The following is a 27,970-nucleotide window of genomic DNA, read 5'->3' as shown; positions in this document are numbered from 1 at the left end:
CAGCCGGAGCCGGCCGCCGCGGGCCCTCCCGCCGGATCTGCGCCCCCTACCAACCACCCTCAGCCCCCCGGGACCGTGGCCCCGGCCCCCGGGCGCCCGCGGCTCGCCCCTGCCCTCCCCGGGCGCGTCCCCGGCCCCTACCCGCACCCTCTTGGGCGCGCGCGCGCGTACACAGAGACGCGCGCGCGCGCAGAGGGGTCGGGGTTGCTCTGCTCAGGGCCTCGGCTTGTGCCTTTCGGTATCCCTAAGGGCTGTGCACTCGGGGGTGCGCATTTGTCTGCGGTGCTTCTGCAATTTGCTCAATGATACATTGCTTCGGGGAGAGGCGCGGGGGCGGGAAGGTGGGCAGGGGGGTTGAACTTCCAGTGTCGTGGCCACGGCGCCCCGTGGGGTGGTGGAGTGGGGAGCTGTGCGTATGTGTGGCCCGAGGGTGGCGAGCGGAGCCACGTTGGGGGATGGCGTCCGGTGGGGTGGCCTGTGTGCATCCATTATCAGTGCTTTCCGGGGTCGGGAGCGAATGGTGGAACGGTGGGCTGACTCGCGACTGGATTCTCCGAGGAGCGATGAGGAGGGAGCCGAGTGGTTGGCTCTCCGAAGAAAGCGGTCTTGTGTATTCGCGGGGCGGGGAGGCAAGCCCAAATGTGTCACACGAGTGCTGTTCTCTAATCACCAGACCACCAAAAGGAGGGACCCAGAAGAGTTTCTTAATGGTGACAGGCGTGTTTCTCCACCATTCCTTCCAGATAAAGATGAGGGATACGGGAGGGTTGTGCTGTATGGTTGTTGACAGCGATGAGTATCTTTTGTTTAATGAGGCAACCCAGATGTAGGCCTGAATTCACAATAGTTACCAGTACAGCCTCAATTACTCTCATGGAAGCAAATAGAAACCTTTTGTTTAAAGCGGACAGCATTTTAATATCTTTGGAATCTGGGCTAGAAGGAAAACGGGAAGTGAACAGCAAAAATTTCCCTTTAATCTCTACAAAATAACCCAGCATTCTGCCTTAACAGTAAGTTAGCAAGAAAATGCCATTTCTGAACTAGGAATTTTATTGATAATTATCTCTGAGAGAATGTTCAGAATCAACGTTCAGGCCAGCGCGACATAACTCTGAGCTATTGTGGTAGGAAGAACAAACAGCTTTGCAGTAACAGGCCTGAAAAATGTCTGCACTCGTGTTCTGGATATTTGCGTGTATGATGAATAGACTACTCAGACATTTCTGGAAGAAAATATTGTCAATTCTGATTTGAGAAGCATGCATTTTCTTTCTTATTTTGAGCTTTCCATCTCCTGGTTCGAGGAACCAATTGCCTTGGGGACTGAACTGCTTATGTACTGGATCATTTACAAGAAGGAACAAAATACAGTGATTACAAATAGTTACAAATGGTTAACTCACATGCCCTGCTTAATGTCTTCATTTTGAAACCAGATTAGGTAAATGTGCACATGTTTATAAAGAACAGAAGGCAAACCCTGGATAAGAGGGGTGGACTTCAGGGAATGAAGCCAGGGAAGGGGAAAACTGCAATTGGAAAAGGAAGATCTTTTTATTCTTTTATTTTTTATTCTCATTTTGAGCTACTTCTAATGGCTGAAAAGGTGTAGTTGAATGCTTTCTGAATTCTCAAGATTGAGAAGAAAATAGAGGGGGCAAGAGAAACGTATGGAGTTTAATGCATGATTAAGGGGAAAAGCGTGTGTTTTAGAGAGACTTAAGGATGGTTTTTTATTTTCTTTTGCCCTGTGTACAGTCTTTATTTGTTTCTGTTTAGCTGTGAATAGGGCATTTGAGGTCTCTCAGGCCAACCCCATTGCCTGAAAATGTGGCAGTTCTGGGTTCCTAGCAGCTGTGAGTTAGAGCTCAGGGGATTTGTCTGTCTGAGGGCCTAGGTTTGAATGTCTAGGAGGAGGACTTTGGGAGAAATGCCCGTAGATGGACACTTAATTACAGACTAGACTTAAGTAACATATTGTGCTTTTTTAAAAAAACAAACAAACATATTTTGCTTTAAAAAATGAACTTGGAGATAATTTTATGAGGAAAAAAATTAAAACAGTTTACTGCTAAAATGGTGGTGTGGAGAACTTTTTTTCTCCCCTTCTTATTAGATTTTCGAGTAGGGTTAAATACAGCCCCACCCCAGCCCCCAAGTATGGCCTATTAGAAGTGGTAGAAAAATATGACATCAGTTTAACATCTACATTTATTAGCATTTTAAAACTATACAACTTTTTGTTAGAAACTCAATCCCTAGACATCATGTAAGATTTGCTACAGCTTCATGTTCTAGGTATGTTGCTTTTGTAACATAACTACTGCAGTACCTACACGATTTATATAGTCAGTGCCATATACTAAGTGTAGATTTGTGTGTGTGCTTGTATTTTTTGAGTCCCGGAGAGAAGTGATGGTTGATTTGAACCAGGGAAGGTATTGGGGAGGGTTTCCTTCTGAGCAGTGCCTGATGATGTGCTGCTTTGATGCTGCTTTGCACTCAGTGTTCATTCATGTAAATGATGCCCATCAAAAGGTTTACCAGTATTTTTAACTACTTTATTTAAATTGAGGAATCACCCTTATATTTAAATGAAATTCTGTGTAAAATTATTTTCAAAGTAAATTGTGGTTCAACGTGTGACACCATTTTAATGGATTTATTTGGCAGGGGCCCCTTGCAAAATATAAAATTAATTAGTTAATTTTATACTATGGAGAAATTAGAAAGAGAAAATAGTGGTTACCTGCCTAGATGAAAGTATGGCAGTAAAATTTGGGCTGCCTTGATACCTATCCAGCAATTATGCCGATATGTTCCAAATTCTACAGTACTTACACATTTTGATATTTATTGTTTTTAAAAAATGAACCCAGAAACCTACTACCATAAAATAGCATATTAAATTCTGAATTCTTGTTTTCTTTATTCATTTTCTAAATTCATTTATATAGTGTTTATTTTCTTAGACACATCAAAGAAAACTGTTTTCTACATAGATATGCAAAGAGAATATTTTAAGTTTTTATATACGTCCTAGATGTAATGCACATTGTTTCCTTTAATTAATACTTATGAATATTAACTAATTATTTGGTGGTACATAGGTCACACTAATATAATGTGTCTTTAAGTCTGTATAAAACAAGTGGCCTTGAATGCCTGCTTCCGGTCAAGGATATTCATGTTGAAATTTTCAGTTCCTTGAAGACACATTTTTTCCCCCCATTAACCTGTTCTTACTTTACATGTTTTAGAAATCTTCACTCTTCAGATCTTAGTCATCAGATAGAAAAATTTAGCAAACCTTTTTTTATTGACTGGATTTCACCTATTGAAGAGGCAAAGTTTAGGCCCGTTTTAGATGAAAGAATATATGTTCTTCCTCTTCTAACTGAATTACATATGTGATTGGAGATTTTCTTTCTATTCTAGACTGGAAGCTTAGGAGAGTAGGACTGAGGACTGATTCTATATTGTTCACTATTAAATCCCAGCTTCTGGCACAATCTCTAATTGAGAATGGTCTCAATAAGTATTTGTTGAGTAAGTAAACTTATTTGTAACCCTCCTAATAGAAATTGGGACCATAAAACAATGAACACATAGAGACATGGGGAAATGTAATGTTTTTATTCTGTGGCAGAGAAAATCATGATCTTTAAAAAAAAATTATATGTAACTCTTTGAGCCAATTAAATACAAATGCATTCCAGGATAGGAAGTGTTAATGTAAGATGTTACATCACATATTGAACCATGTATTACAGTTCTGTGCTGGGTGCATTTGGGAATGATAACAGTCACACTTAAAATATGAAAGTTTACAGGAAAAAAAAAAAGAAACCATACCATGTCTTGATTATTTTTTTTGTATAGAAGCTAGTTTAACCCTCTCATCTTTTTGCCATATACTTTTCCCCATGATACACTCAACAGAGTGAATTTTTAAATTCTCTAGAATACAGGTGGTGAGCGAACAGATTTTTACAATTTACCTATATATAATTACATGAGGAGAACCGCAACGATTAAATTTTAAGAATTGCAGAAAGAACGTTTTTAATTTGAGCGATGTACATTTGTACTGAAAACTGAACAGTTACAGAGCAGAAGACACCTGGAAGGCTGGAAGTGCTCTGACAGAGTTAGACTGTGTGGAGAGCTCATGCATGCAGGTCTCGGTAAAAGCACCCACCCCATTACCCCTCTGTAGAGTTACTAGGGGAAGGATGAGGATGTTGATGCCCGAATTAACCTAGAGGTTAGTGGCTCTCTAGGATGCCTCCTCAGAGCCGCAGAAGGAAAGCTTCCTTCTGAGCAGCCCTAATAACAGAAGCTCCCTGGAAATACCATAATACAGTGTTTATGAGGCTGCTTTAAGACCAGCTGGTTTTCTTTCTGCTACTTTTTTAGCTTTGCAAGTGTTGAATATGTTTCTAAATGTCAGGATTTGTTTGGATGTGTTTCCTTTTTTTCTTCATTTTATTTTTTTGGAAACAAAGTACTTATAGTTTGTATCTGAAGAGTGAAGTGGCAGCATCCCTCATAAAAACCAAAACTATAGCTCTGACTATATAACAAGGCGTTCAGAGTAAGATTTTTGCATTGAACCACGTAGATTCATTGTCTAGATCTGCCATATAACTGTCAATCTCGTACTTGTACTTACGTATTGTTTCTTCTTATGGGAATTTTGGGCGCAAATTAAAACCCTACTGAACAGTGAAGTGATCCCGTATGTATCTGTTCACATATTTTTAGGTAGGCTTAGGAAGGAGAACCAGAAGAATAATTTAGTGGCCATTTTGTTTATTACAGATAAATTTTATAGCTTCTTTTTCATTAAAAAAAAATCAAACAACCTAGCTGTACCTTATAAGAGATGGCTTATGTTCAGTTTTCAGAGATGCCTATTAAATATAGTTATGATTTTTACTACAGATGAATTTTTAAGGACCTGAAACAGCTTCTGCAGTTGTGAGCCTGCGTGCTATGCTAAACTTAGCAGAAAAGAACACATTTTTCTTCATGATCCAGGCAAACTTACACTTGAAAAGAAATGAACGAGATTTGCCAAGGATGATTTTGATTCCAGCATTCATATTAGTTTTTCTTTAAGGTTATTAGTTTTTTTGGTATTAATGGAACTGTGGATTGGGTGTTGTAGAGGAAAAATAGGGACCTCAAAGGGTACATCTTGCAAGAGAGAGAAGCCATTTTAAGAAGGTTAGGATTGCTTTCTCACTGAGAAGGTGGAAAGAATGTGTTTTCTCCAGACTCTCTCTTTTGGGTTGAGGGAAATACAAGTATTTGTAGCAGCAAATTTAAAGTCTAATTTTCTGGTTGAAGGGGAGGGTAGTGACATTTTTTTTCAAAGGGAAACTTTTAAGCAATGTTAAGATCTCTGCAGAATTAATCCTAGGGAAGTGTGAAATAGCAGTAGAAGGTAAAATGTGTGATTGTTGGTAATTAAATCTGTGGCAATAACTGACTACAGTAAACATTGAATGTTTTCTCTTGTTCTGCTGAATGGAGTAACATTAAAGAAAGAGCTATTCTCAGACCCAAACTCTATTTTGTGTGAACAGCTGTTACTAATAAAATTATAGGACATTCAACAATCACCTATGATTTGTTACCTTACTGATATGTAAAAAACCTGTCTGATTTCTCATCTAACATGTAGTAAAAAGGAAAAAAAGGACCTAAACATGCTGTCGCAAATGAGTTCATAAATCCTAGGTGGTCATGAATCTGGACTTTATTACAAACAAAATAAACATCCATATTGCAGTGTTGAGAACCAAAGACTGAATTTGCTAAGTAGCTTCTGGGGTTGACCTTTATACCTAGCCCTAATTTCTGAAATCAGTGCAGAATATTTTGTTAAGAGCCTCATGTTTCAATTTTAAGAACAAAATTAGTATTATTTAAAAATAAAGTTATCAAGATATTTCAAATTCATTTATTCAGCAAACACTTGCCAGTTTTTGGAAAACAAATATTTCCTCTAAATTTTTTACCAGACATACCATAAGAAAGAACAGTTGTATATAGAATGCTGATCAAATGAACAAATATTAAGCACCTACTCTGTGTAAAATAATGTACGTGAGACACTCCCTGTTTCTTATTTGCCAGCAGGAAAGACTACAAGCACTTTTCACAGTTCTGGTTGTTTTACAGTTGATGCCCTCAGCCTGACATGTCCTTCTGAGTATTATCCTTCCTGGTTTTGGCTTTTCTATTGGCTCTTAATACAAAGAAAAAGACAAAATAATCTGAAGGCCATTCTAGACGCTTTCCGGGGATTACACAACTGGGGAGAGCAGACGGTCTTGAGAACTTGAACTCCTGAATGATATATATTATTTCCTTGGAGCGAGCATATCGTTTTTTGCCTTTAACTATGAGAAACTGTTAATGACCACTTGCCCTGTGTTTCTGACTAAAGTGGAAGCTCCATGCGGGCAAAGGTAGTGGCCGTTGTTTCTTTGTAGCTCAGCGAAGCACCTTGTCTTGCTCAGTTTACAATCATTCTCTTGTAACTGGGGACTCAGTAACTGGGGACTTGTGGGTGTAGGAGGCGTTACGGGGGCAGGGTGGGCAGCTGGGTTCCCAGAATAAAGAGCAGTTGAAGGGAGTGAATTTAAATGTCTTGCTTTCTTCTAATGGGTATCATTGATTTGTTCTCCATTTACCACGCCTCTTTGTCATTTTGTGGGCCACTTGGGGCACAGTTAAAGAAATTCTGTTTTAAAGGCGAGGTCCTCTTTGTCTCCATGCCTGCTTCTCATTCATTGTCTCAGGAGAATGATTCAGTTGAACCTTCTCATAATTGTTTCGGGTTAAAAAGCCAATTGCAGTTTATCCAGCAGTTTGAATGGAAAACTGTTACACAAGTCCTTTGAAAATTCTACACACCTTTATTACAGGATTAATCTTAGATTGTGAGCAGTTTGACTGCTTTGGAAGCAAATAGCTGTTTCAGGGAAGTGTGTGACGGATTGTGGTGCAGTCGGGAACCAGAATGTTAGTAATGCCACGGTATTTCTGCAGTTTCACAGAAGGGAGCAATAATTGATCCACAAATTAAAGAAAAACAGCTAGAGTGAGACTTTTAGGCTCTATTACAGGAAGTGAATAGTGATGTTTAGAAACATGTTCGTGAGTATTTCTGAGAGATGGCCTCATGTTTTTTCTCTTTGGAGAACTGAAATCATGAATTAATTGCCTCTTTCCAGAATTTGCCCTCCTCCCCCCTTTTTTTTATCATCATCACTTAGTAAAAAAATTGAAGTAGAATTTTTCTTTTGCTTCTTTTTTTACATTTTAAAAACGTTTTTCATCTTTTTCAGTTTTAGTGTTTGTTTTTTACATTTCCATTTGGGGAAGAGGCTGTGGGGTGACGGGTGGCGTTTTCCACCTATTTCCCGGTGACTGCAGCTGACCAGTGGTTTCTAGAGAGAAACGCTCCAGTGTCTCATCCACCCATTGTTCAGTCTTCCAGCTTTTTGCTGCAGGCCCCCCACCCCGCAAAAAAAGACCCTTCTGTGGAATCCTACCCACCCGTTTATTCTCTCTCACAGCTTCCTTAACCAATGCTAGGAGGGGTTCCTTAGATTCTCTGGTGTGTGCATTTCTTTAAGATTTAGGGAACTTCCAAGTTGGTGCTTCTTTCAAACATCATGTGGTGGTGAACTGGTGAGAGGGGAAGTTGGGTGCTTGAATGCATTAAAAGAAAGACACTTGAGAATGTGCTTTGAGGAGGTGATTAACTTTCTATAGTAACACCCTGGTCTGCAAAACAGAATACATTGTAATCAAACAAAATGTAAAATTCTCCTTTTCCAGAGGATGGGGACTTGAGATTGGTGCATGGTTACCGGCAGAAAGCTAGCGAGCCTGTGCTGGATAATCTATCACAGGGCACTGGGTTTCAAAATAGGATGCAGTGCGTGTACTAGAAGGGGAGAAGGTGCTGTGGGCCTGTGTTGGGCAATAGCGCATCTTCCTCATTTGATGATTTGAACATCCTCACCTCACTTAACTTGAGAGCTTTAAAACATCTCTTTCTAATTGTGTTTCTATCCCAGATAGTCAGGGAGGGTGGCATTAGCAGCAGCCTTTGCTTGCTTTATACCCAGTCAGTCTGAGAGGGTTCTTTGGTTAGTTTATTTTTTAAGGTAAAGACACAATGATACGTTCTTGCCACGAGAATTGATATTTTAGGAACTGCACCTTGCAGAACTCCTTCATTATATTACAGGTTCTTTCCGCAGATGGCAAATGCAATTTTCTTCTTGTCCTAAAGAGCTGACCCATTTCCTGCGACTTGTTCTAATAATACAGGATGACTTTAATTCTTGTTCCTGGTTTGCCCTTAAAAGAATGGCAGGGTACTTGTTAAGAGTTTAAGTCTCTTTTCTCTCTAACTCCTGTGATACATTTTTGGAAATCAGTAGATCATGCAAAAACAACGGCACACTGGCTGTGTGAGAGTGAGCAGGCTGGGACATACTCCTGTGGCTCTGCATGTTGGTGTAGCTGTGAGTATCTTTTCTAAAGCCTGTAATGGAAAGGCAGTCGGGTACTCCTGCCCTGCCTCCTGCGACTAACCCACGGGTGTTTCGCTCCTTTGTTCCTTTACTATTTCTATAGAAAGCCGTAGAATGAAGAGACTGGACCAAATCTAAAGGGCTGTCTGAACTTTGAAACTTCCTCTGCGACGTTGCCATCTCAGCCAGTTTCCAGCCGCTGTCAGCCCTGGACAAGGGGCCTGAGCTTCAGCCTCTCCAGGAGTGATGGGCTACGTTGGGGGGCTCGGCCGGGTCTGGTGGGCTCCTCCTGGCCGCCCTCGCTCTCCGCTCCTTGCCCCGCAGGCAGGCGGCTAGGAGAGCGCTGGGCGAGAGCCCTGAGGAGGGTGAGCAAGTGTGCCCAGAGCCGCCCCGCCTGCCGCCCGGCTCGCGGCTGATAGCCTCACTGCCTTCGCGGGGGAATGGTATCAGAAGCCTCCTGTCATATCAGCGTGGGTCTCTTGCTTCCTGCGGGAAGGACGACATCCTAGGAGACACGGAGGTGGAGCCTGCGAGGCGCAGTGTTCCTCAGCTGCCCTGCACAGGCCTGGGTGTGTGTTCTTAGTCTCCCTCAGGCAGCTGCCTTTGACTCACCCCTCTTCCTTCTTATTCTTCTTCATTGGGCCTTAAGCAGTGCTTTTCACTAGCCTGCAAGATGCTCAAGCACATTTCTGCCCTTTTCAGGGAGAGCAGGTTGGCCCTTTGAGCCTGGGCACGGGGAGTGCCTCACACACCTTGGTGGAGCACTTTGGGGGCTGCTTTGTATTTGGAGCCAGTCCGTCCCTTTTCCATGGCCTTCCAGGAAAGATTTGGAATTAACCCTTAGATGGACCACTTGTGTCCATTTCTTCTTCCATTACTATGCTCATTTTTTTTCCTTTGGGGCTTTAACTTTTTAAATTAATTAATTAATTAATTTATTGGCTGCGTTGGGTCTTCGTTGCTGCGCGCGGGCTTTCTCTAGTTGCGGCGAGCAGGGGCTACTCTTTGTTGCGGTGCGTGGGCTTCTCATTGCGGTGGCTTCTCTTGCTGCGGAGCACGGGCTCCAGGCACGTGGGCTCAGTCGTTGTGGCGCACGGGCTTAGTTGCTCCGCGACATGTGGGATCTTCCCGGACCAGGGATCGAACCCATGTCCCCTGCATTGGCAAGCGGATTCTTAACCACGGCGCCACCAGGGAAGTCCCAGGGTTTGAACTGAAACCAGAAGAACAGATTAAGGGTGGACACATTCATAATATGAAGTAAGGAGTTTTCATACTTGATTGTTCTAAAAAACATTTATAATATATACATATAAATTGCTGTGACCTAGGAACGGCCCTTAGTTGTCATGACCATGGTCGGAGAAATTTTAAGAAAGCAGCTTCCTGTGTCCCTTGTCTGCATTCTGGAGAAAGGGCTCATGACCACAGAAGGAACCGCTAGACTTTCATCCTGGCTCTGGAGAAACATTGTTACAGAGCCCAGTTCCACTGGAAGTGCCAGGCAGGCGTTTGGCGTTCCTTGACCCCTACTTTCCTTCTGGCCCATGGCCTTCTCATTATCTTATCAGTTCCAGGCTGGCTTACCTTGATTTCAGATTTGGAGTTGGACAGGTGCAGGGGAAAAGGAGAACAGTTGCAGGCGACAGAGGGTGATGGGGGATCTTGAGGGGCTTGGCAGGGCACAGCGTGTTGCTCCTCGTAGGGGTGGTGTACCGTGTGTTCCCTAAGCTCTGGAGGGTAGGAAGGAGAGCAGAGGAGAGGTGCCCTGTGCTGTGCGTTGACTTGGCCGCATTGATCAGGAAGAGCCCAGCCAATGCAGCTTCCTCTTGGCAGCTCCACTGCCCAACCCGGTTCTTCATCGTTGTCACATCTACCGTGCCCTTCCTCTCCCAGATGCTGGGTTGGGAGGTGAGCATGTGTAGAAGACTGGGTTTTATGGGAGGCGTTTTTGTTGCATGCACTCTCTGGGTCCTCCCAGAGGTGGTTAGATAGCCTAAAGCACAGAGCTCAAGTCAAGCTGTGTCCTGAGGAAAACCATTCGCACTTTAAAAAGAAAATTTACAACCAGGCTCTTCCAAGTGTCCCCACCCCTCCAACCCCGTTAGCTGTTTAAGGTGATAGAAATGCATCTATTACTGTATTGAGAACTCTGCTAATCTGGTGATGGGTTATTAGGATGTCTCTTGCCCAGGAAATCTCCTTTTATGTGGCATGCTTCTCCTACAGTAGAGTGCCTTCTCAGTTGCCCAAGGCAGTGAGTAGATAAATGGTATCATGAGATACTCTTGCCAAGGGGATTCTTACTCAGGTGGAGCCATGTAGTATAGAAGTTGTTTGTAATTTTGAGCTGAAAAATGCACCTGTGTGTTGGTTGTGTTCTCTTAGGAGCTGTTCACATTCTGGGCTATAGCATTCCAGGTCCAGGGAGCAGATTATTCAAGGTCCCTAAAGCCTATTTACGACGAGCATTCAAATGGGCTTCATTTGTCCATGATAGAATTAAGAGGACTTCTTGATTCAAAATGTAGGTAAATATATTTTGAATACTTTGAATAATTTGAGAGCAGAGCTAATGAGTGCTGAAACAAAAGATACTTGAAATCAGCCTCTATTTTTATTACCAATCACTTCCTGGTGTATTAGGAACTAATGAATTACCATAGTACTGGCTCCTCTTGGAGCCAAACTTGGACCAGACATGGATTCTAGAGATGGAAGGGCCTTGATGGGTTCAATGACTAATGAATGGGATGTCCTCCGAACATCCCGGTATCTCCTGTTACGTGTTGGGTCACCATCTAAGATGTTATCTGAAGCATATTAGAAATGACTAAAAAATTTGGGGCAGATGTCAACTCTTGTAATGAGGAGTCCCATAAGTTTCCCATCTTCTGGTTGGAGAAGATACCTGTATATTGCTTGATCAGTTTAAGAAAAATAATTTGTATTTCCCCATCCATACAATTCTTGACAAAGGGTTCCATTTTAATGGAGGAAATCATGACTTCATTAATATTTCTTTAGGGAAATCTTGACTCCCAATATATTTTCACCAGAGTCACCAGATAGGTCCTTTGAGAAACACATTTTCTGTAGTCCTTTCCGCTCCAGACCATGCTTATTATGGGAAGAGGGATTCTTGTCTAGGGTTTTTCTAAATCCCTAGGGTCTGTCTGTGAATTGCTACTCAAATTACAATGTATCCTTCCCAGAATTCATGAATGCATTGTGCATCTCTAGTACTGAATTACAAGGTCACACAATGATTTGTCTTGTTAAAAATATTCTTTCTTTGTATTATATATCTTCAAGCAGTATGCTACTGCCTGAACTTAGATTGTTTTTTATTCTCTTTTTGGAATCAAATAAAGAAGAACACTTGAGATATGTATCCTCTGATGGTATGGTTGCTTTCTAAAATAGTTTAAAAAGTGTAGTAATGAGACAAACTGTTGTACTGAATAGACAAAGTTTGAGTCAAGAAGTGTTTATTTTCTTCCACTTAAGAATTTTCTTACATTGTTAAGAAATGCATTATATTGTTTTCATGGCCTTTGAAATGACAGCCCATGTTAATAATATTATTTTTTATTTTTCAGTGATTTTGAAATTTTATGAATAATGCAGTTTTTTAGACAAAATATGAAAAAAATGTTTGAAAATGTATCCATAAGTTTATCCAGGATGTACTGATCTAAGAAACGTGATTTTTTTGTTTATTTCTTTCTAGTCTGCTTTCTTTTTATATTTCTTGCATGGATGTAATCATACTGTACAATTTAACATTATGTTGTAAGCATTTTCTATGTGGTTATATAAGCTTAATATTTGGAATTATATAATATTTTGTTAGAGGAGATATATTAATTTGCTTGCTTACTTTTTTTTTTTTTGGCATTTAGCTTTCTCCCAGTGTTGCCATTTTCTTTTTTTTTAATTTTATTTTTTTATATAGCAGGTTCTAATTAGTTATCTATTTTATACATATTAGTGTATATATGTTCCATTTTCAGAATAATGCTGTGATGAAGTTCTTGGCATAGATAGCAATTTTTTTTAAAACACACTCACACACTTTTGTTAGATGAAATGTTACTTCTAAGTTAGAGGATATGAAAAATTTTATAGCTCTTGATTACGCACAACTTAAACATATTGTGAAATGATTGTATACAGTTTGCAACATTGTATTATTATAAGATTATCAGTAAATTAGTAGGCAAAAAAGGTACATAATTAAAACATTTGCACTTATTTAATCACTAGTAAGAATGACCATTTTCCCATATGTTTGTTTCTAGTTGAATTTCTTATTTTGTAAGTTGTCTCTTCATTTCCTTTGCCTATTTGTGAGCTCCGAACACACAGATGAAATTAGCCTTTTTCATATTTACTTCAAATAACTTAACGCTTGTCTGTTGTTTTTCTTTTTCTTTGTTTTGTATTATTTAATACAGAAGTTTTTAATTACTTTGAAGCCAAATCTGTTGATCTTTTGCTGTTCCTTTTTAAAATAAAAATCTTAATTCGGTTTAGATACTCCCTGAAAGCCAGATTTACTGTTCTTGTCATGGGTGAAACTAGATTGAATGTAATGTTTACACATCACTGTTGTGTGATTCTTTTTCTTTCAAAGTGAAAATAAAATGCATACACATATAAATTCACACTATCCCAGATTATACAACATAAGCTGTTCTGTATGTAATTGGCTTTTCTCATCCAGTAATATGTAATGGATATCTTGCCACGTAATATAAATCCTTTGCATCACAGCTATGGCTTTTTAGTGTTGCAGTGTATTTTTTGTCATTGTTCCAGTGTATTAGGAATCATACAGTGATGTGCTGCAGCTAGCTTGCACCTGCTCATAAAAGCCAGTTCTGTACATTTCTTCTCAACTCAGCATTCACTGAGTTCATTTTGGTAGCTTGAAATTAGCCATGATGGGAGTACTCATGCTGCAAAAATTGGCTGATATTACGAATACGAGCTCCCCCCACCCCCGCCCCTGCAGAACTAGCTGTTAAAGATTTGCCAGCACACTACCATTTATATATACCTGACCCTGTTGATATGTATCTCGTTTGAGTCCATTAAATTTCTTTAATCATCAGTGCTCTAGAAAATACTGTAGGGGATCGATGTTTGTACATTTATATATTCAGGTAAGTTCGTCAGAGTTGGATCATCAGCCCAATGATAGCCTTATTTAAAATTTTGATACACATCACCACCCTGACTTTCAGAAAGGTGGTACTGGTTTATTTCCCACCTCTAGCTTATGTAGTAACTGTTTTGGCACGTTTTAGTATCATTAGAATTTTGGTAATCTGATGGGCTAAAAAAGAAAAACCTTGTGTTTATTTGCATTGTATTGAATTAATTTCTATTATAAAGTCTTCATTTTCTTTTCTAAACTGCCTATTTACAAAAATAACAGATGCCTCAATTTATTATTTAGTTTAGGTTTCAGGTTTACTTTAGGTTTAGTTAGTTTTTTAGATCACTTTTAGTTTCAACTTTAATGACTGAGGTATTTCTAGAAAATTGACCTTTTTATCTACGGAAGAATGGAGTGTCCTAGGATGAATATCTCCAAGGGAAGAAGAAAAAATAGAACTGATAAGGTTATATGACATGTTTAGCTATGTGCAAAATTGTACTGCAACACAAAAGCTTTTACTTGTTATGAAGTCCAGTTTATATATTTTTTCTTTTGTTGCTTATGTTTTTGGTGTCACATATAAGAAACTGTTGCTAAATCCAAGGTCACAAAGATTTACCTCCATGTTTTCTTCTAAGAGTTGTATAGTTTTAGGTTTTACATTTAGGTCTTTGATCCACGTTAAGTTGATTTTTGTATACGGTGTGAAGTAGGGTTCCGATTTCATTCGTTTGCAAGCGCATATGTAGTTGTTGCAGCACCATTTGTTGAAAAGACATTCATTTTCCATTGTGTGGTCTTGGTACCCTTATTATTAATTTATTTTTGCCTTATCTTTATTACTTTCTTGCAATTTGTCTAGGTTTATTTAGTTGTACTATAAAAATTTTCTTGAAATAAAATTCTTAGATTATTTATTTTAACATTTTCTTGATTTAAATGAGAAGTATTTAAAGCTTTGAATTTTTCAACTTGTTACTACCTAGTGTCCATATCATTCTTTTACAGACACTATAAAATGATGATTTTTATTTTTATCTTTGAACCAGGATTGTTTAAGACAGTAAAATTTTCCAAGTGGTTTTGATTTTTTTCAACCTTTGTTATTCCTTGTCTTCCATCATTTTGATAGGAGAATGTGGTCTGTATTGTTTTTACTTTTTGGAATTTATTGTAGCCCAATATATAGTCAGTTTTTCTTCTATGGATACATAAAATATATACCTGTATATATAATAAAAGAAACAGGTTGTTATTTAATTTTACTGCTTATATTTGGCTTCATTTCTCCATTCTTTTCCTTGTGTGATTTGTCCAGGTTTCTTGTCGGCAACACTGATTTGGCAGTGCTTGGCATATAAATGTCAAACGGCAATAAGTAGGTTTTGAATGACTGAAGTGCCTGCTGTATGTATTTGATGTTCTGATTTCATTTCTAAGTTCTTCAATATTACTTTTTCTCCTTATTTCCCCTTTTAGCTCTGACAATTTCTTTCTATAGACCTTATTTTATTTTTTTAATATCCTATTTCAAACAGTCCACGTTTCCTGAAATTTTCTTGATAATACAGAGCAGTTATACTCTATTTTTTTCTTCTGTTTCCTAGAGTATATCTTCCAGAGTGTTCTCTTCATTTTCCTTCTGCATGTTCTATGCCTTGTCTTCATTTTTTCTTAAGAAGGCTCCGAATTTTGTCTGGCCCCACTGTTTGTCCAAAAATAGTGTGGGTGGAATCTCATTGACTTCCTTCCCTATTTGTCTTGGGTCTGTGTGTGTCTTTCTCTTAGCACTTAAGCCGGTGGGCTGGGCAATGATAGTATATATTCTATTTTTAGCCATTCAGTTGTTGGAGTAGAGTGGTGGTAAGGCTCTGTGGCGGTGGGCAGCTTCAGACTGTGGGCTTTGCCTCTTCTTAATTTTGTCGTATTTTACAACCAGTTCCATTTTTCTTTTCCGTTTGCATGTGCCAGCCATTTTGATGAGAAATTGTTCTCATTTGATGAGAAATGATGCTTTGCTGTTTGTGGGATTTTCGTTCTGTGCACCTGTTGGGTATATTTCTCTGTATTCTTAGACCACTTTGCACAGGAGGCCCACTTTCCACCCTCAGCACTGCCAGGTCAGAGGGAGAGACTGGGATCCCTTGGCTGTATAGTGTCTCTTTAGCCCCTCCTCTGCTAGTAGAAGTGAGTTCCAGCAGGATGTTACTTATTCCTCCAAGTTGGGGGATACCAGGAAGTCTTTCCGGACCTTGGATACTAGCTTCCCTCAGCACTGCACTATTTTTCCAGCAGAAGAGCTATGCAGGTTCTCTCTCTTTGATCTGTTTGCATTGCTTCTGGTTGATAAGTCCTTTGCTATTATTAACGAAGATGAGGTTTCCGCTCTACTTTTTTTCTTTTTGTACATTTTGAGGGATAGAAAGGAAGTTGTTTTTTTGGAGGACTTTGCCTTCTTTCCAGGAAGTGTGCTTTATGAGTCTTGATGACTGTAATTAACACACGTGAAGTCTTTCATAGAGAGTTATAGCATCTTTCATATGCTTTAAAGTCCAAGCTTGCAGCCCGTGCTTCAGTCACCTCTGTAACATCCCCCAGTTTATTGTTATTTTGTTCCCCTCTATGTTCAGTGGTAGGAACATCATCCCCTAAGAGGAATTAATTCTCTTTGGTCATCTGTGTTGCTTAGAAAATGTTTGTATACTGAGCTGAAACCTATCCTGAAACTGGTTTCAGGTCCATCCGTTGGGGACACTGGGACTCTGGAATCCCCTGGAACACATCTGCTTTTCCAAATAATCGGAGTTATCCTCATGACACTCCTGGAGTTTGCTTTCTTTGTGTTTAACATTGAGTTCTATCATTTCTCATAAGGCAGGAATAACATGTGAGGGTGGAATCCACATTTGTTTTCTAGTTGTTTTCTTCTTTAAAAAAAAAAAACAAACCAAAATGGAAGCTAACACTTGAGATATGTTTTTATGAAGTCAGAGGAGGTAATATTTCTGTATCTTTTCCCGAACTGTGATACATGTGACTTCAGAAATCTTTGCCTTTTATCTAAGCAAATCATCCCAAGAAATATAGCAGTTTTGCGTACAGAGAGCTTCTGTAACTTTCCTCTACCGGTACCTTGATGCCTCTTATTTATTTTTTTCAATACAGTACTACATTGCTAGCCCTCTTTTTGACCTGTGGTATTCTGTGACCTGCATACAGTCCTCTGCATTTTTGCATTTATTATATATTTGCATAAGGTTTTCTTTTTTTTCCCCCAATTGCTCAGAGTACTTATTCCTATTGAATTTCATCCTGATTCTGTTGGGAATGTCTTTCCAAGTTAAGATCATTTCAGCTTTTTTTCCGACTTCTAGTATTTCTAATCCTTCCCAGTTCATCCTCAGAGGAAAGTAGATGAACTTACCACAATTAAGATTTATTAAGAGTTATATTAAGACAAGTGTTTTTGTTAATACTGTCAATAAAGACGTGGAAGGTATTAGATTTCAGATCAGATCCCCACAGTCCCTCACTCAATATGAATCTACAGTTGATTTGGTTATTAACTACTTTGTTGTTTACGTACGTAATAGAACCCAAAATATACTATTTGAATTTGACCTCAGTATTTAATTTGTGTTGGTATAAAAGGGAATAGAGAAATCAAGAAAGGTACATCTGCTCTTTCTTGCTAGACTGTTGCCTGGTCTCCTATCATAGAAGGCAGTCAGGTTGCCCTGCTTCAGTGGAACTCACACTTCCTGGCCTTTGGGTGAGTGGGTGGGGTGGGGTGTGTAAGGTGGTAGCACCCCTGACACTGCACATGGTGACTGGTCAGTTTTAATCTCTCCTTACATCCTGAAGTTTAGGTTACCAACAAGTTTATAAAGGGCATGATCGTTACGGAGCGAAGGAGCATTTTCTCATTCCTTGTCCTCTTTGGGTTCTAATTTCCATGTAGAAGAAAAGGAATATTTTTGGAGAAACAGATTTCATTTGGTACCTATTTTCCTTACAGCCAAATTGGTTTAACTGCTCTTTTTCTCCCCATAAGGCAAGTCTTTCTTAAAGACAGAAAGCCAACTTACAATTCTGTGTACTTTATTTTATAGAATTTGACATCATGCTCACATTTTTAGCAACTGCATTAAATTTTCTCATTTAGGAAATTCGGTGGTTGAGTGGCAGTTGTTTTATTCAGTGTGGGTGTGTATGTGTTTGTGTGTGTGTGTGTGTGTGTGTGTAAACTCAGTCCCTCCAGTTGGATGGTGGTGGTCATGGTGGGAGAGAAGTTGGTAGTAAATTTTAGCAAAAAATGGAGAAGGGATCTTGTCTTCCCTGACCCCCATCTCTCTCTTTTTAAAAAATATATATTTATTTATTTATTTGGTTGCACAGGTCTTAGTTGCGGCACGTGGGCTCCTTAGTTGTGGCACGCGAATGCAGCATGCGTGTGGGATCTAGTTCCCTGACCAGAGATCGAACCCAGGCCCCCTGCCCTGCATTGGGAGCATGGAGTCTTAGCCACTGTGCCACCAGGGAAGTTCCCCCCGCCCATGTCTCTTAATTGAGTCTGGCCTGTGCCCATGTGGCTGTCGACCACAGGTAGAAGGCTCTTCTTCACAGTGGGTGGATATTGATTTCTGGACAGTGGGCAGCCCAGGATATTGCCTTTTTCTAGAACTTTTAACCGAAAAGTGGACTGTACGACAATTTGAGGACATCACCTTTAGAGGGACAGTCTTTCTTCCTGCCCGTGTGTATATATGCTGCTCAAACACACCTTAATGTTGTTGTTTCAATTCTCACCTTGGAAAAATGGTGCTATCAGGAGTAAGCAGTGCTATCAGGAGTAAGCTTATTTCTTTGTTAATTTGGTAATTTACCAGAACGTATTCTGTTCTAGCCCTGATTGTTATAGCTTGTTGAAATGCCTGATGTCATTTTTGTTTCCTTCTTCCTTACCCATGAGGATTATTCTAAAAAAAAAAAATTTGGCCTTTATACCAGTGTTTTAAAAGTGTTCTATACCTGGCTTTACAACAGGGCTCACTGTCCTAATGCCAGTTATAGTTAACAAGATATTATATGCCTTTCAGGAGATGTCAGCCTTGGAAGCCAAACCTGAGTTTTAAAAATACGCTGTGTATGGGTACTTTATGGCTAGGTTCCAAGATGTGTGGAATCTCACAAGGTAAGGATTGCTCGTGGAAGCAATCCTGATTTACTGAAGTGCTCTTTTAGGAGCTGCCCTTGTTGTAAGTGTGCTTCTTGTATAATTTTAATGATCAATATTCCTTTTAAGAAAAAAAATGTGGTTGTGCTGACATTTACTTGGAGCAAATGAAGTATAGTTCATATCTGTTGAAGTTGAAATTAATAATGCGTGACTACACAAGTGCTTTTTCCCACCCTTTTTGTGTGTCCTTGCATGTAAACTCTTAGAACTCATGGTAAATCAGATGCTGCAGCGTATGTCTGATTTTTTTTTTTTTCCCTGTCTTCCCTATTTTCCAGTGGGTGGCTTGCCTGAGCAAGGGAATGCAGTGAATAAATTTATCAGCATCAGAATCTGTATTTATACAATAATTTTATTTCTTTTATTAAAAATTAAATATTTTCGTGTAAAGGTTTTCATTTTTACAGGTGTCCTTTGTTTGCCAAAAAAAAAAAAAAAAATCATCTTTTAGATAGCTCCTTACTGTGTTTTCAAGTCTTCTTTTCCAGCTGAAAAGAGAAAGTTAAAGGGCAAATAGTAGTACTAATTCTTGTATTGCATGGTTTTTCCTTTACAGTTATTCCTTTCCTCTTAGTCCCTGGGTGATGAATAGGTTATCTTGGAACCGTAAAGACTTAGCTTCTGTATCAGTGCTTTTTAGGTACACATGCCATCTGGCCTCTGAGTATGAACTCAGTCCTGACTGTGGGACGGGGAGAATCTGCACTGGTGAAATACTCTAGCAAAGGCAAACAATCCAGGTTGCAGAGAATGCTTGGCTTCTCTCTCATTTACAGGAGGAATAACATCACACACAGTGCTAAACCTCACTAGCAGAAAGCTGAAGTTTACTCCTGGCAGGCCAAGAAACACATCCAGTCACCTCATGTGATCTTTTACCCCATCCAGGCAAGGCCATAGCTCTGAGGTTAAGAAAACTGTGCGTTACATTGCAGTATCTTCTCCTTGTGAGTTAGAGGGGAAGCCTCAAACCTGCCTTTGTTACTTTACAGAGTTTTAAGTTAGCACACATTTGTAAACATCTCAACTTCCATCATCACTTTGCAGTAAATTTACAAAAGGCAAATTTCAGGAGACCTTCAGATAAGCATTTTTTTCTGAAAGCATGTTAAAACCAAAGGGGAAAAGCACTAACCCAGGTTAAGTGATGCTTACGAATGTTTTAGTCCTAAGATTTCAGCTTATTTTTATTGTTATTTTTTTTGCAGTACTAATTAGACACACACTGAGAACAGGGGAAAAAAAGCAATAGTAAGTTTACTCCTTAGTGTCTGGTAGAGTTTTTTCCTCTAAGATATTTTTGTGTTAAACAACACTTTTCTTGGTGGGGGACCGGTTCCATATTTCAGTGGAAGGAGACGGTCCTAATGAATTGGGATCTTGTGGGACAGGGGCTATATATTTCTTTTTTACACAAATAATTGCAGCCAGGTGGAAATGTGTAATTACATTTCTTATTAATACACACATAATGAATTTGTTTTATATCCTACTACTTCCTGAAGTTAGGCAATAGGTTAAAAGAAATTTATGCAGGTAGAACTGGCATATCTACCTATATCCTTGTATTTCACATACCCAACCTCCCCAAGTTCCCCCAAAATACCTACGTATGATAGCTTGCCTCTGGTAAGTAGCCAGAGCTTTAAATCAGTAGCAGGATTAGAACTCAAGCTCCAAGCATGTGTCGTGACCCTGTGCAGGAAAGAGTTAACATAACAGGTCTGGCTGCTGTCCTTTGAAAGAACAAGATTGGCCCTTGGCTGGCATCTGCGAACTTGGATTTCCAGAGAGTTCCCACCACTCCCAGAACTCATTAGAGTGGCTCACGGTGCCTGAACTGTTTGTACGAACAATGTGGTTTATGTTGAACACCTGCTTTTCCTTTTGGGAGTCTGGAATTTCGGGAGGTGCTAGGCAGACGGTGCCTACGTGGCTGACCCTCCGATAAAAACTCGACTCCTAGGCCCAGGCGAGCTCCCCTGGTGGACGGCATTTCCCAGTCTTGTCACTACTCGGTGCTGGGGGATTAAGTGCATCCTGCGTGATTCCTCTGGGAAAGGACGCTCTGAAGCCTGGGCCTGGCTTCTTTTAAACTTCACTCCATGCGCCTTCTCCCCTTTGCTGATCTTGCTTTGTTGTAATAAATCACAGCCATGAGTACGACTATGCTGAGTCCTGCGAGTCCACCAACTGAGCCATCAAACCTGGGGTTGGTCTTGGGAACCCTAACACGGACCCCGTCATCAACTCCTGAGGGTCCCAGCTTGGTTAACGTGGGTGCTCGCACCGCAGCCTGGCCTGCGGACCAGGGGCTGCCCCGAGGGGAATGATGTTTGTGTCAGCTCCCTGAAAGCAACAAATCACCATCCAGATACATGCGCAGTGATAGTATTATTATTTTCCTTCTTCCGTAATACATTTCGGTCTCTGCCGTTGACATTATTATGTACACATAGAATACTCACTCATCTACCCTTCAGATAGTATTAGGCCTCTTTCTCCAAACTGGACCAGACAGATCCCCACTTCCCCAGCGGGCTGGGCCTGCAAGAGTGACAGATGATGGAAGGTAATGTAGACACAAACTGCCCACCCTCCCTGCATTTTTACATTGCTCTCAGGTGACTTTTCAGCTGTATCGACTGTGGTCCTCTGTTGTTCAAACCATTAATTACTTCCCATTAGTTGCAAAATAAAGGCCAGATCTTCTTCTGTCAGTCAGGTTCATCTGATCCTATCCCTCCTTCCTAGCCTTATTTTTTCCTGCTTGCCTTCATGTATCCGACACTCTGACTAAACTCTTGGGCATTAACACTTTTCCTTCCCTTCTCCGTCTTCACATCTTTGTCATTATCCTCTCTCCGCCCCCCTCCACTCTCCCCCTCCCCTCAGGATGCCTTTTTCCCCCCTCCTTTTCTGCGTGTGCAAAGCCCATCTCAACTGCTACTCCTTCCTCAACAGCTCTGATCTCTGCGCTAGTCGGAGTCTCTTTTGAACTCTCATGATGTTTTATCTTTGCCGTGTGTCTGTATTTATTGGGTGTGTGCAGGAAGCATTGGTGGTGAAGGGGAGAAGTGAGGTAGCTGAGGGAAGGCAGCCAGTAAAGGTGCTTTTTATTAAACCAGCCACCACGGAGGGCAGTTGGAGCTCAAGCCTGGGGAGAAGCTCTGGTTGATGGTGTGGAGCAGGGCTTCTCACAGTTTCATATGCATGAGGCTCACCTGGGGGCCTTGTTACAAAGCAGAGGCAGACCCTTCTCTGGAGTGAGGCCTGAGAATCTGCATTTCTCGCAAGCTCCTGAATGGTGGTGATGCTGCTGGCATGGGTCTGTAGACCCCATTCTGGAGAACAGTGATGCTGTAAAGTTGTCCCACCTGAAGAGTGCCAGAGCTGGGATGTTTATATACCAACTCTGGTGGTCATTAGGTGGGGGTCTCTTGCTACCTTTGGCCTGTCCCTGACTTGGAGAGAAAGCCCTCAGGCACAGAGGGTGCACATACCTGCAGTTGGAAGTCTGCTTTGGGTGGTTCAAACAAAGTGTGCTCTGTCTTGTAATTATGGTTATTTGTGCATTTCTTGTCCTCCATGCCAGACTCTCAGATCCCTGAAGGTAGGACCTGTAATTCATCTACTTTCCTAGCAGCATCCAGCACACGTTATGATTTTTGTATTTGCACAGTGAATAAGTGGATTGTTGCTGCTCTCCACTTTGGTCAGGTATTACAGTGCAGTTTACGGCCTAGTCCAGTGAAAACTCTAGTTTTACCTTCCTAATCTCAGAGTCTAAGATAAAGATCTACCAGAAAGAGAGCCTCCTTTGTGGGCCTAGATCTCTGAAGGTAACAGTGGCCTGGTCCTTGTGGGCCAGGGTTAATAGGTACGAGAGAGGAGAGTGCCCTGAAAGAAAGCAAAAATTACCCTTTCAAGACTTCTAAAACAATTTTAAGTTGAAAACAGCAAGTGGCTCAAGAAAAGAATTTTTGTGAGAAGCTTTGGGGTAGCTGGTGCTACCTCATCTAATTTTCCCTATTGAAGGCACTTTTCTTTTTATTCTCTCAGGGATTTCTGTTCATTTGTTTTCTATGTTGCTTCATATTTGGATGGATTTCCTATATGAGGGACAAAAATTTGGTTTTCTTATCATAAAGGTTAAATCAAATACTTGACCTGGTTGCTAAATTTCCTCTAAATTATTAAAGCCCTTTTTCTTTTGAAAATCCTTTCCCAAATTTCATTTTTCCAGTGACACATAAAACCCAGCATTTAAAAAACTTTCTATGAGGGCTTCCCTGGTGGCACAGTGGTTGAGAGTCCGCCTGCCGATGCAGGGGACACGGGTTCGTGCCCCGGTCCAGGAAGATCCCACATGCCACGGAGCGGCTGCCCCCGTGAGCCATGGCCGCTGAGCCTGCGCGTCCAGAGCCTGTTGCTCCGCAGCGGGAGAGGCCACAACAGTGAGAGGCCCGCGTACCGCAAAAAAACAAACAAACAAACAAAAAACCCAAAAACTTTCTATGGTATAGAACTTCTCTGATGTTTGATATGAAATAACCACTACATATTTATTTAAGACAGCCTATGTATCTGGTTCTGTGGTTGGTTGAAAGGAAGTTTAAGACTTTCTTCTCTTGGCCCTCATAATCATTTAAGTGGGGATAAAAGTCAGTATGAAAATGACAGAAAACCAACTGTAAGTATTTAGGGCTGTTCAGTGACAATTGTATATCTTTGATTTTTTTTTTTTTCTCATTCAGTCCTAATTCCATATATTTCCTTTTGTTGTCAGATTGTGTAAGTTGTAGGTTCAAATTCATAGTTGAAAAGGTATAATCCTGTAGATACTGGAATTTATCTATAGGCTGGGTGGTAAGCTGGTGTGATTAGGGAATAAAACAAAAGAAGGTACAGTATTCTCGCTCATCCTTGGAAAGTGGGCCAGTGTAGAAGAGACTGCAAGGAGATCAAGGACACTGCAGTCCTTGTTTGCCTCAATACCCAAGGTCTGGTTTGGTGTCTAGATGGGGCCTAAAGTTATGGCAGGTGGCTCTGTCTTGCAGTAAAAGCAGCAAGCAAATCAGGATTCTTGATTCCTTTTCAGCATGTCTTTTCTGTGTTCTTCCTTTGGGTTCTTCTCTTTGAGTCCATAAATATTTTAAATACACATTTCATAATCCTATTCACCTTGGTCCTTTTTGGCCTTTGACAGCTGGTATAATCTCTTTCCGTAGATGCTTTCTGTGGCTTAGAGGAGGTAGTAAGTGCTAAGAGAGTTGTTTCTCAGTTAGACAGTATGTTTGGGGAGGAAACTTATCTTCCTCCGATTCATTCTCATCACTTACTGAATACTATTGTGTGGAATGGTTGACTGCTAAAGTAAAAAGAATGCAAAGAAAAAAGTGCAAAGCACCAAAAAATGATGACAGGTTTTTCCATATTGACAAATCCTGTCTTCTGGATAAATATACAACCATTATACTTTATGATGCCCTTCCACATGTGTGATTTCATTTGAAACATAGAACATTTCGATGAAGTAAACACATAGTCCCCATCATGAGTGGCCTGGAAAGGTTATGTGACCTTGTGGAGTAGGGTCCTCCAAATCTGAATGTTAGTCCTACTACTTATAGTCTTATGACATTGGTTAAATTCTTAAGGCCTTGGAGCCACAGCTCTTTTCTTTGTAAACTAAGGATAATAATATCTTCTTTGTGTTTTGTGAAGAAGAGTAGATAAGATGATAAGACTGAACACATGAGAGGATCTCTGTAAATGTTTCTTCTCCTCTCAACTAAGCTTCTAGTTGATAGAAGCTGAGGCCAGAGGAAAACTTAGGTCTTCTGACTCAATCTGTGGCTTCTTGGGAAAAAAAAGTACTAAAGTTTATGAAAATTCAAAATAATATTTATTTTTATAATTCAGCTGACTGACATTAGCTCATGATCACTGCTAGCAGCTCTACCTACTAAGTGCATTCTAATTATCCACTGTTTGGGGATATTGCTGCTTCTCATCGAAACCCAAGACCCTTATTTCCTTGTCTTATAGAAATAGTTGTCAAGGCATAAATGCCTTTATTTAATTTCTTTATTTACTATACTCTGACAGAGTTACATGGTTGTCTGATACTCTAGCCACAAGGTTACTGCAGCATTATTTTGTTGTTTTTTGTTTTTTTAACCCTGCATTTTCTCTGATTGGTTGGTGTCTTTGTTCTGATTGGTAGGAGTATACTCTTGGGTTATCAAATATTTTGAATTTTACCGGGCATTACATGCTCTTAAACATTTTTTTCTGTGTAGGGTTTTAGGATATGTCAGAAAAGATAATTTTAGTAAATTCTACCAAATTAAAAGATGAATAGTAAGAATTTGCTAGTTTCCTGTTTATGACTATCTGAGCAAGCCTTGATAGTTATTTTCCAAAATAATCTTAAGTTAATGCTAATGGAACTATGTATTATCAGTCCCACATTGGAAGGCTAATTATCGGTGTGTAATCTTGGCAAATTATTATGCTTGTTGGTGAATCCATGTCAGTGAGGTGACACATTGTAATTACATATTCATTTTCGCTTACTCTCCGTCTTCGGCATGTATCACCAAACAAGCTTTCTTTATTACAGTTGTGGTTACTTTAGTGGCAACCACTTTCACTTGAATTGACACAAAAACTCTTATCTCCGGGCCATGTGGTCTTTCCTGAGACATAAATGTAATATAACATATGCTACGTAATCTTTTCTAATGATATGTATGTAGACACATAAAAGCTCCTTTTGTTTCTATGCCTGAGCTGTTGGATCACTAAGCAGATTTACCAGTGGACTGACATGTTTCTCTAAATTCTACTGGTATATAATTGTGAGCCTAGTTTTCATTGGTCTGCATTAGATTTCCCTATAAATCATTTCATAGTTTTCAATTCAGGGGAAGAAAATGAATTGTTGATGTTAATTACTCTCTTTTTACTTCTCTCAATTGTAATTCAAGGTGATATGTTAGATTTTGGTTACTAATAGTTTATTTTCTCTAATATATGAACCTTTATTCTGAAGGTTTATTCTGAAACAGAAGTGTCTTGATCTACTTGTTGTACAAGCAAATTTCTTCGTTAATATGTGCTTCTCGTACTTTCTAAGCATACTAACTTACTCTTTTCTTAAGTTATGATCTAAAACTGATGAAGTAGTAATCTGTTTTGGTTCTAGGAAACCTAGATACTCATTTACTAAGTGTTACTTTATATTAGAGCTTTAATAACATTATTTTGTTTTCCAACTAGGTAACTAACCCAGTTACGGGAAGTTGTTCTTTCTTTGTTTGTGTTGACTTCACATTTTACATATTTGGTGATTTTTGATAGGGTAGTGTATGAAATTTGATTTTAGAGTTGGCTTAGAGCTTCAAAAAGAACAAATCATTTCTTTGTTATTCCTTTTCATCTTTGCATCCTCAGCTCTTAGCACAATGCTAGGCCCACAATGGACAATCGATAAATATTTGTTGAAATAAATAGTTCCCCGAGGCCTTAAGTCTTTCTTTTGTTCAGTCACCTGGCAAGAAAATGAGGTCTTTATACTGATTTTGTCTTTGGAGGCCTGATTCCTTAGTGCTTCTGCAGATTGGCGTTATGTAATCTTTCCATGATTGGAGAACGTTTTCTGCGACAGCAGACTCTTCTGGGTGAATGGATTTCTCTATCAGCTGTTGAAATACTGAGTTTGGGTTTAGCAAAACCCAGAAACATTTGTTTGTCAAGCTTAAGGGATTGTTTAGCAGAAGAGAGGGGAAGTATTTAAATCAGGAAAATTGGCTTTCTATTTCAGATCCTTCCTAGCCATCCAGGCTGGCCATGACTTCCCCGATGGAGTAAATTCTTTTGTTAGATGATTGGAATTGAAGCCAGAATTATTTGCTTGCTGATTCGGTTTGCATTTGAGAAGAGGGATAATTCTGAACATCCACAGGTAGTCTACAGATGTGCCAGACTGATGGCCCTCTATGACAAATTCATCTTTTTCTTCAAGTCTTATTGTGGTGGTTCTTAAGTACAGTTAGTAAACACTTTGGTCTTTGGTTTCATACAATGCAAAGTAATACTGATCATTTTATCCAGTAGTAGTTTCATGAACCTCATCACTATTTTGATTTATTTTACTGTATGTGGTGTATTCTTTTTGTTTGTGTATGTTAATATGCCAGGGAATAATTTCTAAGTGACTGCTGTGTATTCATCAGGATTTGAAGACATTCCTGTAGAGGTAGTGGTAAATGTGTATTTCCTCTAAAGTCAGAGTCACATCCAGTGCTCTGGACTTAGGCGACAGGGAACTGTTTGCAGTGACAGTCCAGATGCGGAAAGTAAAAGGGAATATCCTGGAGAACAGGGATATTGTTGTCACTTTTTTCATGGATAGGAACTGGAGCATAGATTTACTAAGGATCATGGAGTAATAGTTAGCATGAGGCAATGGTTTACGCATTTCACGTTTGGGGTATTTCGTAGAAACCAGGTTCTAACTTCAAATGTTTTGAAAGTATGTACCTTGTAAATTATTTTTAAAATGCTGCGGACAGAAAAAGGCAGCACGAGAGATGCCAGTGCTGTTTTTCGTCGGCATCTGCTCCTGCTGGTGAGCTGAGTGTCTTCTCAGCGTCAGTGGGAACGCCTCAGGCTGCCTGCAGCAGGAAGCCGGCCGCCTGGCCCTGCCCTTCCTGCTTAGTAAACTCCACCAGCTCTCACACAGGCATCCGAGGGAGGCCTGGGGGCTCTGGTTCTGGACCCTGGCCTGAGAATGAGAGGGAAGGAGAGAGAGAGAGGGATTGCTTCTTTGATTCTGTGGCTATTGTTAATGCCTTCAGTGGAGGAAATGCAGCAAATCCGTCCCTTGAGCTGGTTCCTTGGCATAAGTCACCTGATATGGGTCATCCTCTTTCTCAGGAAGTCTCTAACCATATTCGTCAGCAGTCTAATGATCATTTATGCGAG

General features: G+C 40.1%; 1 protein-coding gene and 1 long non-coding RNA gene across 2 annotated transcripts in view; both read left to right on the top strand.

Annotated features, from left to right (window-relative positions):
- Window positions 1-27,926, top strand: LOC149748982 (uncharacterized). The gene is made up of 2 exons (XR_016393584.1): window positions 1-8,558; window positions 8,671-27,926. It is a non-coding gene; the product is annotated as an uncharacterized LOC149748982 (long non-coding RNA).
- GNAQ (G protein subunit alpha q) overlaps window positions 1-27,970 on the top strand; it is a 292,728-nt gene that overhangs the window by 920 nt on the left and 263,838 nt on the right. The window lies entirely within an intron of this gene.

This window comes from Delphinapterus leucas, chromosome 6 (assembly GCF_059928025.1).
Source record: "Delphinapterus leucas isolate spDelLeu-1000000601 "Yukka" chromosome 6, BTC_Dleu_Yukka2, whole genome shotgun sequence".
Taxonomy (NCBI): domain Eukaryota; kingdom Metazoa; phylum Chordata; class Mammalia; order Artiodactyla; family Monodontidae; genus Delphinapterus; species Delphinapterus leucas.
This window is presented reverse-complemented; position numbering and strand designations above follow the sequence as displayed.